Consider the following 19,196-nt stretch of genomic DNA (forward strand, 5'->3'; position numbering starts at 1 on the left):
TATGGACTTTTATAGTTGTTTGGTATGTGGTTGGTAGATGCCCTGGCTCATTGTGAGTAGGGCTTCTTCATGTGATTCCTTTGGTTTCTTAATAAAAAGGTACCACTCACATTATGTCAGCTTTGAAAATTAAAAAATGGTACATGATCCCAACAACAGTTTGCGTATGAGGACGCAATGCGCATTTTCCAAATCAAAGCTCTATGTGCAAACTTAGCAAGATTCTAGATAATGTTTGGGAAAAATCACTTTGAAAACCTTACACAATCGCTTTTCTTGAGCCCACTAAATGAAAATTTTAAAAATTTGAGTTAATTTTTAATATTGTGTTGTGCCTGTCACAGAGAGAGAGAGAGAGAGAGAGAGAGAGAGAGAGAGAGAGAGAGAGAGAGAGAGAGACACACAGAGAGAGAGAGAGAGAGAGAGAGAGAGAGAGAGAGAGAGAGAGAGAGAGAGAGAGAGAGAGCCAAACTGAGCATGCCTTGCATAGCGTTGGGCAACTCCTTATATTGAGAATAGGAGAGAGTAAATGCCAAGATGGCTCATGCAAAGAACACAAGGTCCTCCCACAACACTAAGGTGGTCAGACATACACACCACACCCCCCCCCTAAGGGAGAAAAAGATGGACATATTTTTACAATTTTGGGCTAAGAATGGACTCGACTAGAGGGATCAAGTCCGATGCCTCATCTGGGGGGAAGATCATACAACGGCTTAGGGGCTAAGGATAAACTTGGAGGCTAGACTCGACATCATGACGATCATCATCAAGACATGGAACTCATACATCTCGCTTATGCAAACATTAGGTCACTATCCCAATGTATGGACAAAACAAGGAAGGACAAATTGGGGGTTGGGCACAATATAATTTTGTGACATACATCACTTCCAAAAGGGGCTTGGTGTGATTGTGAGTTTTGAAACAAAAACTAGTACTAAAGAGAAAGCTACTAGAATGAGAAACTGAAAATTCCAAGGTTTGCTTTTGAATGCTCTCATTGGCGAAAAGGTACCTCTACAACAATGTTGCAGCAAGGAAAAATCTTCCAAAAATATTTTAAAAAGGAACATTAAAATCCAACATCGGCGAAGCCACCTTGCAAAGCTGCTGAAGTTGAAGGGCCCACCCACTTGAATGGGTAGCACAGAGGGCATGACGTGTTAGAGGTTGTTGCAAAAAACAATAATTGAAATGTAGATTCATCAACAAACTGACTAGTGCTTTGTCAAGAGGAGCATCAAACACTGCTTAAGAAGAGCTCCAATGATACCAACCATCACTTGCTACATTATCAAACACTGCTTAAGAAGAGCTCCAACGATACCAACCATCACTTGCTAGAGTCCTGTGTATGAACTCTATTGTACTCTATGGCAGCCCCATGAAATGAAACTGTTTATTTGAGTAGCTTAGGGATAGAACCTGTTATATAAACATCCAAGATAATAAGCAGTAGCGCACCTTCTGACCACCATTAGAGCTCATGCACATGACTCTAGCAGATCCGCAGGAGCTCCTTTATCTTTTGCATTCTGAATTGACGAGTGTTAACGTAAGATTGCTACTATTGATAGAAACATTTTCAGGGGCAAATACTAATAATGAACAATGTGTGATTGTTGGGCTTGAGGCAGGGATCGTCATGCAATCTCCTTCTGTAGATTGGACTATCACATGAGACTGAGGAGGCAAGGATTGAAGTAGGGAAGAAGAGAGCTAACTTCCTAATCCAAATCACGGCCCGCAAAAGACGGCAACTGTCACAAGAAGTTTCGGACAGATTCTCGCAATAATTCCCACATTATGACTTACCTCAACATCATAAGCTTCTGTGAGGGAGGCACGGCATACCTAGCTAGGCACGATTGAGGGCACGGGACCACCGGCCCGATGGGGGGGGGGGGGGAGTCCCTTGCCCCCAATCGTACCTAGCTAGATATGCGGTGCCTCCCAAACAAAAGCTCATGATGTTATGCATTGTATGAAAAACACTGAAAAAGGCTCCCTTTTCCTACATGAGAAAATTTGTAAATCTTCTTGTGTGTAAGCCAAGCAGGTAAATGTATCTCAAGGTCGGCATTGTAGGTTGAAGAGGATAGTGGTTGCCATGCAAGCGAATAGTGGAACTACAAAGGGTTCCTACTTCATCATGTAGTCAACTTGGCACATGATAGAGCCATCGCTTATCCGCGATCAAAGAGCACATGAGGCCCCATAGTCTATGGATAAATAACAAGTTGCGTGTCCACAAGATGGGCTCATGCCAAGAACACAAGGTCCTCCCACACTAATGTGGTCAAAAAATATAATTACACGATTATCCTTCGACTACATCAATGTAGCTACCCAACCTCTCTTCACCAGTTCTTGGCTCATGCCAAGAACACAAGGTCCTCCCCCACTAATGTGGTCAGAAAATACTTTTACACGATTATCCTTTGACTACATCAATGTAGCTACCCAACCTCTCTTCACCAGTGTTTTGCAGATGTCGACCTCGAGATTTCATATGTAAAAGGGGCCTGTTGAACAACAATTTCAGCAACAAATAAGAGTGCAAAAGAGGTCGGAGTCTCAAGTCATGTAGGCCATTGAATTATCTTCAGGGACCAATGCCACAAGACATGGTATAGTGCTGTATTTTTATTAGGTCCAGGCAAGATGACTGGAGTTTGTGTGTGTGGTGTGTGTGTGTGTGTGGACATGGTATAGTGCTGTATTTTTATTAGGTCCAGGGAAGATGACTGGAGTTTGTGTGTGTGTGTGTGTGTGTGTGTGTGTGTGTGTGTGTGTGTGTGTGTGTGTTTGGCCCGCTTGCACAATGATGGCAAAAAGGTGAGGGTTTGCCAACTAGATTGAGTGGGAAGCGACGCACGAGATACAAGCAAAAGTGAGCCTATTGCATAGAGAATAAGTGCAGATTTAGGTTGGGCTCACATTGGGGAGGCGGAAGAAGCAGTCCAAAAGGTGCTTTCCGGGTGCAAGAGTTGCAAAATGCACACTTCCGCCACCCATTTGTTCACATAGAGGGTGGAACAAAAAGTGACTCTATTTTTTTCCGCCGTCTAGTGTGAACATTGGGCGGAGGCGGAACAAATAGTGAAAGGAGGCAATATTTACCAAAAGGGAACGTTAGGAGAAAAAAAAGAAAGGTTAAAGGCTATGGTTGTTAAAATTATCCTCGGAACTTTTGGAGGAAAAAAAAAGGAAAGGTGAGCTACCGAGTCAGATGTCAGACACACCTGGAGGGTGGAAGTCTTTTGGCTGGGGTGGGGTGTGTGTGTGTGTGTGGGGGGTGGGGGGGGGGGGGGGGGGTTGTCGGAAGCAAACCTCCACTTTTCTTCCATGCACTGGCACCCCACAAACAACATTTTTACCGCACTATGTGAACAGTGAATTCGACGTGTGACTTAACAATTGGCTAATAGCGAGCTCTCTCTTGATGTCGCCGCCCACTGTGAATCCGGCCTTAGGCCTCTCATTGCCACACTATCCATGTTTCCACGCTACCTAACAGGTGGTGGACAGAAAGTGATAAACCCCCCTCACTACCACTTTTCAAATAGCGTTTTGAAATGCTATTTGAAAAGTGGTGGTGAGAGAGAGTGATTATCTACCAAAGCACCGACAAGAACGACATCTTTCTCCAAAAGCCACTAACTAGTGACCTCGTCCTGAATTCTCTCACTCATGTGAAGGTCTTGCATAAGGTGAGGCAAATATATTTGCAAAAATGCCTTTCTTTTGAATTTGGTTAGACCACCCTAAAACTTCCAAAGCTAGAGCTCGCCACGCACTTCTCATGCTCACTTGCTTATTCTTTCTCTTTCTTCTTCGTTGTCTTCTAAGTTCCTCTCTCTCTCTCTCTCTCTCTCTCTCTCTCTCTCTCTCTAGCCTTCGTTTTGCCTGCACAGAACCCCGACACCTCTACACAGTCTCCCCCTATGGCGGCTAGGGGGGCGTTAGCGCCTCTTAGCCCTACCTCGCCATCGCCAGCAGGACATTGGCCATGCCTAGCCACCGCCAGTAGAACATTGGCCCCTGCCTCGCTAGCAGAACGATGTCCCTCAGCAATAGCACAACGGCTCCGCGACGCTTGGCCCTGCCTCAAAGCGCCACCAGGCTTTTCCCCATCTCTCTCATCAAGTTATCCCACTCCTTGCTTATTTCTTTAAGCCTCATCAAACACTTTTGACCTTGGTTTTAATAATCGTAGCTTGTACAAGTTCCCGAGCCTTGTGCGGGCTGCCTACATAAAACAATCAAGAAGATACGATGTCCTCCTTCAACACGCCAATGGTCATCACACGCAAGTGTTTTCTTGCAGTGGCAATTGCGCCTAAGAAGGACCCCTTCACTCGCCAAGACGTAAGAATCATGGCCCTAGAGGCTAACGCTATAAGAGGTTCTTCATATTTAGCGACACTAGCAGTGCGATGATCAAATGTGAAAATCCACGGCGTCGCTATGCCGGTCACTATGCTCGTCGCTATACTATTTGTTGCTTAGTGATGCTTATAGCGACGGGCATAGCGACGTCGATAGGGGTAAAAAAATAAGCCGAGAGCGCTAAAAACCCAGATATCATATCTGAGTTGGCGCTCTCGATTTACAGGTATACTCGCACCTCTCTCTCTCTCTCTCTCTCTCTCTCTCTCTCCCCCCCCCCCGCCCCCCCCAACACACACACACACACACACACACACACACACACACACACACACACACACGAGGAGAGGAAGGAGAGCCAGGTATGCTCCTTCCCTCTCCTCCCTCTCATGTTCCCTTCCCTTCTTTCTCTCTCTCCCTCACACACACACACACACACACAATTGTGTGTGTGTGTGTGTGTGTGTGTGTGAGAGAGAGAGAGAGAGAGAGAGAGAGAGAGAGAATGTACACACATGCATAAACAAAAAACACACACACACACACACACACATTGAACGTACAAAGAATGTACAGACACATGCATAAACAAAGAACGCATACGCATACACATTGAGAGAGGAAAAGAGAGAGAGAGAGAGAGAGAGAGAGGGGGGGGGGGGGGGGGGGGGGGAAGCAAAGAGAGAGCGAGAGAGAGATAAGGGTAGAAAACAAAGAGAGAGATAGAGATAGATTTAAAAAAATAGAGAAAATAAGAAATGAAATGTTATATTAAACGTCTTCAAAATCTCAAAATGATTTATGAGACCAATTCGATAAACTCCTTGTGGATCGAATTGTCCAAGAAAATAGTGCATTGGTCGGTGAAGAGCTTTGTCAATGTATGTCTTTGTAAATAGACAAACTACGACATATTTAGATAAAGAGAGAGGGAAAGAAAGATAGAGTTAGATAGATAGAGATAGAGAGAGAGAGAGTTGATATAGGTTTAAGATTTGGTTTTTCTATTTAAGTTGGAGTTTAGGTTTAGATTTAATTTGAGAGCTTTGGGTTTAGGCTTAGGATTAGGTTTAGGGTTTAACTCAAGATTTAAGGTTTAGAGCTGAAAAAGAGACCCAGCCATCCCTCTCTATTTTGTAGAGCTTAAAGGTGTTTGAAGCTAATTAGCTTTGGAATGTTCAAAGGGTAGGCAACAACACTAGCTGTTGAAAGTGTTCTCCATCTGTTGATCTTGAGTGATGGAAGAGGAAAGTGGATTAATCAGGACTTTCACAACGTATCAAGTTGGCTTGTGTGTGTGTGTGTGTGTGTGTGTGTGTGTGTGTGTGTGTGTGTGTGTGTGTGTGTGTGTGTGTGTGTGTGTGTGTGAGAGAGAGAGAGAGAGAGAGGGAGCACTCACAGTGTTGAGTAGAGATTAGAGCAGCTGTGAATTGCTACAGCTGAACAAGAGGCAAAGGGGTTTTGTCCACTACATGCATTGTCATGTAGATGTGGGTGTGTAGATTTCTCGTACCCATAAATATAGGCATTGACCAATAAAGAGACGAGATTATAACCCGGTGGTTCTGATCTCCGTGCACCTCTAGACCAAGGTGTGCGGAGATTGGACATGGCTAGAGAATTTAAGGTAGTTTACAGTGTGGTCTATGGTTTCTTGATTGTGATTGAGATTAAGAGAGAGAGAGATAAGAGACGGAGGATGCCAATAGAAGATTTAATTTATGTTCAGGTTATAAGGTTTTTACATTCATTATAAGTAGTGACGACTATGTGGGGCTGTCCAACCAAAATGAATATCTCTCAAAAAGGATTATGTCCTTATAATCAATGAAACATTTTGTGTGACAAACAAGACGCGTTTTTTTGCAGCGCGCTCATGAATTTGGCAAGTTTGATCCATCTATTATACATCGACTTGTTTCCAGTTACAACTCGTCGGACTCTGACGCTGACCAACAGACAGCAATCTTGCAACCCAATAGACGTCTTCGCAGACGCTTCGGTCAAGCAGCATACGTGAGGCTGCAAGATGTAGCCTCTGACAGCTTGGAGGGTGATCATGCAGACCACATTTCCAACGAGGCTATGTTTGAGCCGAGATCAATGAAATGATCAAGAAAATCATAGATTCAGAAAGGTTTTTCTATGATGACATGAAAATTGAAGTCGATACGCCATTGTATGATGGAGCACGTGTGTCTAGATTGAAGGCGCTCCTGGTTCTTCTCAACATGCAAGCAAAGTTTGGATGGAGTGACACCGCACTTTTCAGGTGACCTATTTCAACGTGTTTACTTAAATAAAAAACTCTAAATGTATAATGATCCGATAGATTACTTACACAAGTGTACCGCATTTTTTTTTGCTGTGTAGGTTGCTCAAAGAGCACATACTACCAGTTGATAATGTGATGCCAGATTCCAGAGAGGAAGCAAGAAAGATCTTGCAAAACTTGGGGATGGATCACAATTCTATTCATGCTTTTCCTAATGACTGCATTCTTTTCAAAGGGGAGTACATAGACATAGAGAAGTGTCCGAAATGTGATTCCGAGAGTTATCGCGTAGATCTCCACGAACAAAAAATCCCGCAGAAGGTTTTGTGACACTTTCTTATGTTGCCTCGCATCAAACATTTCTTTGAATGTAAGTCCATAGCCGCCCTAGCATCATGGCACGAGGAGAATAGATCTTCGGATGGTGTGCTGCAGATTCCTACATATTGCGCAGCTTGGAAGCATATAGATGACACGTGGCCGGATTTTGCCAAGGAAGCTCGAAATTTGCACCTCATCCTAGCTATGGATGGTGAAAATCCAAAGTGCAGTACACAAAGATTTATTGTACAAGTACAGTGGTTGTATGTACGCTTGATTCTGGACACTCGTTGAGTGTAGAAAGCGTTACGGGTACCACGATAGCAGGTTCAGTAGATTTGCAGGTTTTTGCATATTGCAGCTATTTTGTCTTAGTGCTTCAAAATGTCTGACGGTTTCAATCAGATTGTCACTGAGAAGCTTGAGAAAAATAACGACCCTGCATGGAAGTTCAGAATAACAAATTTCCTAAAAGGAAAAGGTTATTGGGACTATGTAGAAGGAGACAATGAAAAGGAACCAGAGATTCCCGAGGCAAATGCTACAGCAGAACAAAGGAAAGCTTTGAGGGACTGGCAACAAGGCCAGAGCAAAGTGATGTATTGGCTTTCTATGAGCATCACAGATGGCATGATGGGCTATCTACAGGATGCTGAAACCCCTGCCATAGCATGGAAAAACTTAGGCAGAGTGTTCGAGGTGAACACCAAGGCCAGGAAGCTTCAACTAAAGTCGGAGCTAAATCAGGTTAAGAGGAACAACCTCTCCATCAATGATTATGCTTTGAAGATCAAGAGTATCATTGAGGCTCTTGGATCTATTAAAGTCTCAGTGGAAGACGATGACATTGTCCGTGCATGCTTGGATGGTCTAGGAGATGAGTATGTACATTTCAGGTCTTCCATGAATACAAGAGACGACATCCCCGTGTTCCAAGATTTGATTTCTATGCTTATTCTTGAGGAGAAGAACCTTGACACATCTTCTTCTCATGGCAGAAATAGGTCTGAATAGGCCTTCTATTCTAACTCCAACAGAGGTAGAGGTAGAGGTCGTGGTCGAGGCCCAAGGGGTTGTAGGGGCCAATTTCAAGAAGGTCAATCAAATCAAAACAATACAGATGGCAGGGGAAACCAGTCTCAGGGCAGGGGGAGTCAAAGAGATCGTGGTGCAGGATCAAGCAGGCAGCAACATACTCCAGATAGCAGAGAATGTTGGACTTGTGGTGAAAGAGGTCACATGTCACGTGACTGTCCAAAGGGAAAAGCAAGTGGAAAGAGAGAACAGGGCAACTATGCATCTACTAGCAGAGATGTAGATGACAGCAAAAACGAGCGCATGTTTGTTATGCAGCATGTAATGAATACAATGACTGCAGAGAATTCCACCCAAGATGATGTTTGGTATGTGGATTCAGGTTCCTCTAATCACATGACGTCTCGTGGAGAGCGGTTTAGAGATATGTGCAAACCAGATGTGTTAGGCTATGTGCAGACAGGAGATGACACAGCTCACCCCATTGCTCATGTAGGGGACATACCTCTAAATACGAAGAGTGGCAAATCAAAGTACTTAGCAGATGTACTTCATGTCCCAAACATTACAAAGAATCTTGTTTCTGTTGGACAAATGGTTGAGCAAGGTTTGAAGGTTCGCTTCAATCCAAATGGCTGTTATGTAGAAGATTTCCAAAATGGCTGTAAGCTGATCACAGAGGGCAAATGTGTGGGCAGAATGTTTACGTTGAATGTAGACATGCCTGAGGTAAAGGCTGCATTATTTTCACAGGGCACAGGTGTTGTGGCTGATGTTGACATTTGGCACAAACGCATTGGCCATGTCAATGAGCAGAGATTTCACAGCATGCAATCAAAACAGATTGTAAAAGGTTTGCCCAAATTCAAGGTGGATGGTATGCATAAAGTGTGTGCAGCATGCCAGTTTGGAAAACAGTCAAAGGACTCATTTCCACATGAGCGCAATGTATGTAAAATCCACTTGAGGTGGTGCACACAGATGTTTGGGGTCCAACAGATACTGCAAGTATACATGGTTGCACGTATTATGTCTCTTTCATTGATGACCATACAAGGAAAGTATGGGTCTACTTCATGCGTAACAAAAGTGAAGTGTTTGGTCACTTTCAGGACTTCAAAGTCATGATTGAGAAGGAGACAGATATGCAAATCAAGACATTGAGGTCAGATGGAGGGGGAGAGTACTTCTCCAACAATTTTTTAGATTTTCTGTGAATGCATGGTATACACAGGCGGTTTACATGCAGATATACTCCACAGCAGAATGGGGTCGCAGAAAGAAAAAGCAGGCACATTGCAAAGGTTGCACGTGCATTGATGAATGAGAAGAACATGCCTCATCATTTCTGGGCTGAAGCTGTAAATACAGTTGTGTACATCATGAACAGGACACCTACAGCTGCGGTCCATGATGTAACGCCTGAGGAAAAGTTTACAGGTACAAAGCCTGATTTGGCACACTTGAAAGTGTTTGGATGCATAGCTTATGCGATGTACCAGATGCGCGTAGAAAATTGGATCCTAAAGCAAAGAAATGTATTCTTGTGGGATATTCCCTTGAACAAAAGGGGTACAGGGGCTACAATCCTACTACATGAGAATTACGAGTGAGCAGAGATGTAGTCTTTGATGAGATGAGCAGCTGGTACAGTAATGCACATGGCACTATTGGGGCTGATGTAAAAGATGATGTGGTTGTACAAAATGTGAGGCCACAGTCACAAGTTTTGAGTGGACCACAAGAGTCCTCTTCTCGTGGCTCTGTTGAGAATCCATGGAATGGTAGACTACGTACGCAGGTTACTCCACCAGCAGGTACAGGGAATGTATCACAAAAAGGAAAGAAAAAGGTTGATGAACCTCCCTTTATGGCTGATGCATCATCAGGTTTTTCACATGTAGACATGGATTCAGATGGTTCTGAACAAAGTCTTGATGAGGAATTTGGAATTCCGGCTGTCAGGACACCTAGTGTAAGGAAAGTACAAGAAGATGCTAGAGGGCAAAGGAGTGACCCAAGACCACGCAGATCTAACAAAGTCAGAAATCCAGTTCAGAAATTGACTTATGATGGGTATCTAGCTCATCACCAAGCCTACATGGCTAAGGTGATACAGAATGCGGAGCCCACATGTTTTGAGGATGCAGTTGGAAATGTGCATTGGGATGATGCAATGAATGAAGAGATGGCTACATTGGAAGCAAACGACACATGGGAGTTGGTGCCATTGCCAAGTGGCAAGAAAGCTATTGGCTGTAAATGGGTGTATAAAACCAAGCATAAGGCTGATGGTAACATTGAGCGTCACAAGGCAAGGCTGGTCGCAAAGGGTTATGCACAGACGTATGGCATAGACTATGAGGAGACCTTTGCTCCAGTGGAAAAGATGACGACTGTGAGAGCTGTCATAGCAGTGGCTGCATCTAGAGGATGGATTATGCATCAAATGGATGTAAAGAATGCCTTCTTGAATGGTGAGTTGCAAGAGGAAGTGTATATGGATCAGCCACCTGGTTATGTCGATCCAGGTTACCCAGATTATGTATGCAGACTTCTCAAAGCTTTGTATGGTTTGAAGCAGGGATCTAGAGCATGGTATGACAGGATTGCCAAGTACCTTGTCAGTATTGGGTTTAGGAGAGCTCATGTTGATCATTCACTCTATGTACGTGAGAGTGATGTGGGAATTGTGGTCATTACCATATATGTAAATGACCTTATTATTGTGGGTGACAATGCTATGGAGATTGACCATGTGAAGGGTCTTCTCAAACAGGAGTTTGAAATGAAAGATTTGGGCGAGTTGTGCTACTTTCTTGGCATTGAGGTGATCAGGACTCTAGAGGGTGTATGGCTGTCACAGAGACAGTATGCTTTGGACATGTTGTCAAAGTATGGTATGGCTGATTGTAAGCCAATTTCTATTCCCTTGGATGTGAATGCAAAGCTGAGTGCAGAGAAGGGTGATGTTGTTGAGGATGTCAAGATGTACAGGAAGATTGTGGGTAGTCTAATCTACTTGACTATCACGAGGCCAGACTTGAGCTACACAGTAGGCTTGGAGAGTCAGTTCATGCAGCTTCCGAGGAAGCCACATTTGGATGGAGTACGACGCACACTTCGATATGTGCAAGGGACTCTTGACTACGCATTGTTCTATGCAGCAGATGCGCCATTAGCATTGTATGGGTATACAGATGCAGATTGGGCAGGTAGCATTGTTGATAGGAGATCTACGAGTGGCTTCATGTTCTCTTTTGGGAGTGCTGTTGTTACTTGGAGCAACAAAAAGCAGCCTACAGTTGCTTTATCGAGCACAGAGGCCGAGTACAGAGGTGTAGCAGTTGCGGCGTGCGAGGTAGCTTGGCTACGCACATTACTTGAGGACTTGGGATTGCAAGTGGACTAGAAGATTGTCATCCATTGTGACAACCTCAGCATCATGCAGTTGGCTAGGAACCCAGTATTCCATGCCAGGACCAAGCAGATAGAGGTCCATTACCACTATGTTCGAGAGCGAGTGTTGGCGGGCGACATCGACTTGGTCTACGTCAGCACAGAGGAGCAGATAGCGGATATCTTTACCAAGGCCCTCGGAGCTGATAAGCTTCGACGTTTTCGGACTATGCTTGGACTCTGCGACATGCAGGGCTCGAGGGGGAGTGTTGAGATGTCGATCTCTACATCTTGAGCTGGCATCCACTACGGGTCTTGGCCGCTTATGACATTTACTCACTGGCGCGTTAGGTGACCGACACGGAGGATCTCTGCCAGTGATTCTACAGCTGGACTACACTTATAGTGCCAGCCTAGTACGCTTCTAACGAGTTCACACTTAGTGACCGCATGTACATATGTGCTACTTTTCAGTTTTAGCACTTAGTCATTTTGTACTCTCTTTTCTGTAAGAAGAAGAAGAAGCTTTCCATATTTGTGTGCTTTGTGCTTGTCTTGTGTAGCTCTCTTGCATCCTCGCTCTACATCTTGAGCTGGCATCCACTACGGGTCTTGGTCGCTTACGACATTTACTCACTGGCGCGTTAGGTGACCGACACAGAGGATCTCTGCCAGTGATTCTACAGCTGGACTACACTTATAGTGCCAGCCTAGTACGCTTCTAGCGAGTTCACACTTAGTGACCACATGTACATATGTGCTACTTTTTAGTTTTAGCACTTAGTCATTTTGTACTCTCTTTTCTGTAAGAAGAAGATGAAGCTTTCCATATCTGTGTGCTTTGTGCTTGTCTTGTGTAGCTCTCTTGCATCCTCATTCTTTACATACATGCAGAGCTTCAAACAAGCGGATACAGAGCATGTGTCACATGTGGACCTAGACTTAATGCACATCGGGCGCCCTCACTGAAGAAGCAAATCTACGGAGGTCATCAAGCGCATCTTCCAAAGAATCACAAGTTATGCAAAGGTTTTTTGGGAAGAGAGCCACCGAGGATGTCTGCTCGAGCATGGTTAGAGCAAAAGGAGATGTGTGATGACGGTTTTCCCTCAGGGATGAAGAGACTCTCTCTATGGTACGAGTTACCATATTGGCCCAGAGTCATGATCAATCACTTGCTCGATCCAATGCACATATTCAAGAATGTGAGGAATCTGTTGTGGGACCATCTCATCGGCAAGAAAGATACTTTGGGGACCAGAATTGACCTTAAAAATGTGGATCGTATGGAGCAATATTGGCCGCAGACAGAACCCGATGGATCAACAAAACTCCCTAAAGCGTCAAGGAATTTGACAAGAGACCAAGAACGCAAAGCAAAAGAGATCATTCAATCCGTGCGGACGCCCACTGACGTAATGCACTCGCTCCAAACATGTTTCACTAAAGAAGGGAAGCTTACTGGTTTGAAGTCACACAACTGGCATAAAATGTGTCAGGTATGTTTGAAGTAGAATATATCATAGTGAAAATTGTGTAACATATCCATGTGTGGACTTTAATATCATCGCTAGACGTGTTTTGCAGTTTATTTTACCGGTGGCAATTGAAGGATGCTTGTCTCCTGACGTCCGTACCACAAACTACAAACTTGCAAAGTTGGTGCAATGGATCTCACAAAAAGGAGATCCATGTAGATTCCATACCATCTACCAAACTAAACGTTGCAGAGGTTGTATGCATGTTTGAGAAACTGTGAACAAGTAAGTCTGTACGTATTGAACATCCAATTTTAGACAACTAGTGGTTTGGAAGCACTCATGTAAGTTATGTGGCTCTTGCAGGTGGTATTTCATCCTATAAAGTCTGCACAAAATTGGTGGTATATCATAGAGGTAGCCCCTCGTAGTGCACGGACGTATGAGGGCTACCATGTGCCAATCACAACGGCATTAGTGGAGGAGATAGGAGCCCGGGGGATTCACCATGGAAAACTTACCGCACCACGTAAGTGCAGGGGAGGGGGGTTTTTTTACAAGTTACATAAGCGTATAAGTTAGGGGCAAGCCCCCAAAATTTATCTCCCAAGCTTAAATATAAGGGAGGGGGGTATCATACGTAACCGGGGGGGGAAGGGGAGGACTGACCCTGGTTGATTACTTATAACGATTGGTCCCAGTGTACACTAGAACTTGGATGAATTATGGGAAAGTTTTTTATCGAGTCACACATTAAATTTTGCATCAAGCCGGTCAGAGATAAGGGCTCATTTGGAGTAGGACAAGGGTTGATTTATACCAGCTTTGGATGGGTCAAAATTGGATAAGTAGCTAGAGTGCAGGTTGATCGCATATATAATTTGAAAGTCAAACTAAGACACATTGAGGATACATCTAGTTATAAACAAAAGTGGTTCTTTAGTATGTTGCTAGTCACTATGCTACACACTCTTTTACTAGCTTTACTCAGTTAGATAATGTGAGACCTAAATTTTATATGTAAGATAGGGGTATGATAGTTTTCTTCATTGGTTCTCGTATAAGCGTAGAAAGGGGGGTCATATTCCCTAATATGAGTCGTATATAAGAGTTTTATCAAAGTTGTCTGCTCGAAGGTGGCGTTCCGTTTTGTATATAGAGTGAATCCCCCGGGGATAGGAGAGGATGTTGATTCGGAAGCTTCTGAGGTGGTGCCAAACAAGCCTAGCGCTGCTACTCTCTATGGGATGCATGCGGAGGACCTACAAAATGAAATGGAGGACATCTACCTAAATGGAGAGCTCTATATAGACATAGGGAGTTATGCTGAGTTATGCAAGGATGAGAGAGAGACCTCTTAAAGCCATATACATTGTATTTGAGCAATTTTACTCCTTTTTATAGTATATATTGGATTCACATGGAGTTTTGTCCATTCTTGTCTATATGCTATACTTGAGAAAGGCAAATTGTGATTAATCAAATTATAACTTGTTCAGATTTGCTTCTCCATTCATCATTAAGATTTAATGTTCGTGTGTTTAATGCAGGTATGGATGATGATCAATTTCTTTCTTCTTTGTCACCCGAGTAGAGGAGGTGATATGTGGAGCATCATCGCTCTGGAGCATTGTCGCGTCATTCCACTCCTTCAATGTCTCCTTCTGTTTTGGAGCAATGAGCACGCTCTGAGAGTTCGGTGTCTACTAGACGATCTACACACTCTTCTAGGCACAGATGCTCTAGCGGTGGCGGTGGCGGTTGCTATGGAGATGCCACCGATGATGCTTTGACACCGCCTCGTAGTCGACGAGACTCCTTATCTTCCCCTTATTTGCCCGCCCTCACACTAGCCACGACATCGTCATCTACTCCAAGTTTTGCATGACTATCGGCCGTTCTTGGCTACACACCACTTGCTACTCCTCCGGGAGTCACCCCTGTCAACACTCCTCGCTTCGGGTCCCAGACTCTAGTGGAGACACATGTCGTTCGTACCCCCATTGAGACGCCACTCGAGACCCCTACCAAGAGACCCAGGTTTACGCGTCACAGGCGAGAGGGCTTGCTGTACTCGGTCAACATCAACGGCGGCATCATCATGGATGACGACAACAAGAATGTGATCTCGCACATGCGCAGCCTTTGCTCTCAGGTGTTTCGACACTACATACTAAAAACATGGAGTGAAGTGCCAAATGAATTAAAAGACATAGTCATCAGCATGCTGCATGACGAGTTTCCCGTGTCAAGTCGGGATGAGCGCTTTAATGAAGACCCGATGAAGGTACGGATGCGCAAATACTGCAAGCACAAGCATTTTGAAGTGCAAAAAGAAATAAAGCATGGGTGGAATAGGCCAGATTGGCTGGTCAAAGAAGATTGGAAGAATGCAAAGCGAGAAACGTGCGAGAACCCTGACAAGTGGAAGCAACAAAAGGAGGCAACCAAAGCGTGAGTAGAGGCAGGGAGCTCGCACCACTTGGGGAGCGGCGGGTGGGCATCATTTGAGGCCGATTTTGTAAGTGTTTTTGCATTTCCCTTTAGGTTTGGTAGTTATTGATAATTGTACTTTTAAATTCTAACATAACGTATTCTTTGTATGTTCTAAACAGTGGTCGATGGGACATGATGTGACCCCACACCATACGAGCCCGAGTATGCGGGCATAAAGGGCTTACACGCCCTTATGGACATTCTCAGTTCTCGCTTCGGCATGGTTAGTATTTCACCTTACTCTCTTACATTTTTTGTATTTTAATGATAAGCTAAAAAATGAATTGTTTTGTAATTGTATTTTTATACTTATAGAAAGACTTATTGGTTTTTTCTACAGAATCAGGCAGATATGCCGCTAGGACGCGATGAGACATCTGATTAGACGACATCAGTCTAGCCGTAGCTAGATAACACTAGTTTTTTTTTGTCATAGCATGTATAATGAGGTGACGTGTGTACGTCAGTTTTGTAATTATTGGTCAACGATGTATTTTTTCAATAATGACAATTGTGTTGTAACTATCACATTTTGGTCAAAGCTTAACAATCAAGTGATTTTGCCTATGATGTGTATAATTTTGTCATTGTATTACTTTCATCAAAATACTTTTGTCAGTTTTGCATTTTTATTATGGAAACAATGTTCAATATGGTTGATGGGTGTTGCTATAGGTGTCTTTATGTAAGGTCTTGCAGCGTCGCTATATACGTCGCTAAATAAGGAACTGAATCATCACTATACGTGTCGCTATGGGCGTCTATATATAACGACGCTTATAGTGATGCATAAAGAGTTGCTTATAGCGACGTTCCCATTGCGATGATTTTAGCGACGTGGGGGGGGTAAAAAAGACCCATTGTATTTTCGTCGCTACAGCCGTCACAAGTGCACATAACCTCTTGTAGTGTAAGATCCAAGAGCTTATCTTTGAGAATGTTGAACTCAAACAATGGCAAGTGAAGTTCGACTTCGAAATAGGAAGTATTGTTTTGATACATGCATGGTAAGTGAAGTTCAATTTTGAAATAGGAAGTATTGTTTTAATACATGCAGGGCATGTGTTCATGAAAAAAGAAGGAACTTAGTAAGGGGATGTATCATGTAGATGGCCCTTCTTTCCAAGCAAGCTAAACATACATAAATTTGTTTTTGGCTTTCTAAAAGAAGCTTTAGAGGAGAGTTCAATTAGGCATACTTTCAATGTTCTGAGTGATGATTAGGATAGAGGTGCCAGTAAAAGTACGGGCCCCTTTTTAGGACCCGTCCTACCCCCAAAAAATATCACCAAAATGCACCATATTAGAAACAAGAAATCTTGAATGCTTTTGTGGTTAGCATAGCTTTTAGAGAATCTTGGCCATTGGATCACGTGTTCAAGCCTTGTTGGAAGCTTTGTACCTAATCAACTCACCCCCATTTTTGTTACATAGGAAATTGTATTTCGCATCGCATTTGAGGTAGCGAGCACCATTCGAGCTGTTGATTTTTACTACAGATGCGTGCGCTCATTGTGCATCCTTTGTATCCTTCCCCGCTCAAAATGGCTAATCGAAGCTCTTGCTAGATGCATTGAGATTTTGGCGTCTCTAAATCGGCTCCTCTACCCTAAGGCCTACCTTAAATGTTATGTCTTTTTGGCTTTCTAAAAGAAGCCTTAAAGAAGAGTTGGGTTAGGCATACTTTCAATATTTTCAGTGATGATTGAAACTTACCTTAAATGCTATTTCAAATTTAAAATAGTGAATAAATCTTTTTATTTCGCTTTCATTTCACATCCTGATATGTCTTGACTTTTCTTGCATTTTATTGTTTTAGAATGTTAAAGTGAAGCTTCACCTTGCATAATTCTAGTAAATTCTATGGACACACACACACACACACACACACACACAAACACATATATATTAATGAGTTCTTTTTATTTCACATTTCATTTCAGAACCTCACATGGCTTTACTTTTCGTGCATTCTATAACTTAACTCTAGTCAATATTCAGAAAAGACTCTTTTATTAAGTGGCCCTCACATGGCTTGACTTTTCTTGCATTCTATAACTTAACTCTAGTCAATATTTAGGAAAGACTCTTTTATTAAATGGCCCTCGACTGAGTTTCCTCCCCACAAAGAAACAAACCAAAAATACTAGCATAAATTTTAAAATTGTAGGATTTTTGAACTATTTTGTCACATATTTCAATAATTTTTCTTCCCTTTACCATGGTTTGCAACTAGCTAGTCTCGATTTTCAACCGGCTCAAGACTAAGATGAGACAATCTTTTCTCGAACACTGATTCTGACTCAACCTAATGACTTTATCAGTTTCTAATTGTTTTAGAAAGCCACCGTGACTTTTTCACTTGTTTGATATATTAAATGGATCTTTTTATTTCACCTTTCATTTTGCATCCTCACATGGCTCGACTACTCTTGCATTCTATTCTTTTAGAATGCTAAAGTGAAGCTTCACCTTGCATAAGTCTAGCAAATTCTATAAATACATACATACATATACATATACATACATAAACACACACGCGCACGCACACACACATATTTATATATATGTATGTATATATAGTATACATACATATATATATACATATACATATATATATATATATATACATATATATATATATATACATATATATATATATATATATATATATATACATACATATACATATATATATATATATATATATATATATATATATATGAGCAAACCATGGTAAAGGAAAGAAAAATCAATAAAATATGTGAAAACTTAGTTCAAAAATCCTGCAAATTTCAAAAAAATGCTAGTACTTCCGGTTTGTTTCTTTGCAAGGAGGAAAATCGGTCGCTTAATAAGAGAGACATTCTTGAATAATGCTCCACCTTATATAATTCTAGTTAAACTGAGCCTAATGACTTTCTTATTGTTTTAGAAAGCCACCGTGACCCTTTCACTTGTTTATACTCCCAACCATTACAAAAAGCGCAAACATTTTCATCACGCTTGCCATATTATAAATAGATGTGTGCAATTATGAAATATCTTGTCGGACTCTAAAAACTAGAGTAAAAACCTAGAATTATCTTCTTTATCATGGTTTTAGGATAAGTTGGCAACCTTGGAGGAATGATTGGTCATAAGTGTAACTACTTGTATTACTTATGGTCTTTTCTTATACAACCACATTGCCAATGCTCCCTTGTGGAGAGAAAATGTTCATGAATTCCTATGTGAAAGGAGTCTCACGAGATCATGTATGCAACCTTGTTACATGAAGATTATTGCATATGTCTCATTCTTTAGTTTCTTTCACTATTCTTTGGATCTTCTGAAGTGATTCCTTAAATTTTGTATGCCCTTGTTGTTAATGATTGCGCTACATGTGTATATTCCATCACTACCTCCACTAATGTCTCCCTCCCTCTCTCTCTCTCTCACACACACACACACATTCATGCCATTTTCAGAGAGACATTAGCAAGAGAATACCATAGCTTCTTGGTGTGTAGATAGATGTGAGTATAAGAATATAATCCTCTTCATATGAGTTTGTGACTATGGCTTTGTTTAATAACACAAGCAATAATTTTGTTCTTGATCATGATCCCTTTGTCCATATCATCAAGATGCTCAAAAGTTGGACTTGTAATTAATACATAAACCATCATGGTGTCCTTTTCAAACAACACTCTTATAGCCTTTTTATTTGCAGCCAGAATTTGGATGAATATGAAGATTACTATGGTAGTTTCATCTTCATCCTTGGGTACTTTGATCGAGAACCATGGAATGGT

Source organism: Adiantum capillus-veneris, chromosome 5 (assembly GCF_014529385.1).
Source record: "Adiantum capillus-veneris isolate H3 chromosome 5, ASM1452938v2, whole genome shotgun sequence".
Lineage (NCBI taxonomy): Eukaryota > Viridiplantae > Streptophyta > Polypodiopsida > Polypodiales > Pteridaceae > Adiantum > Adiantum capillus-veneris.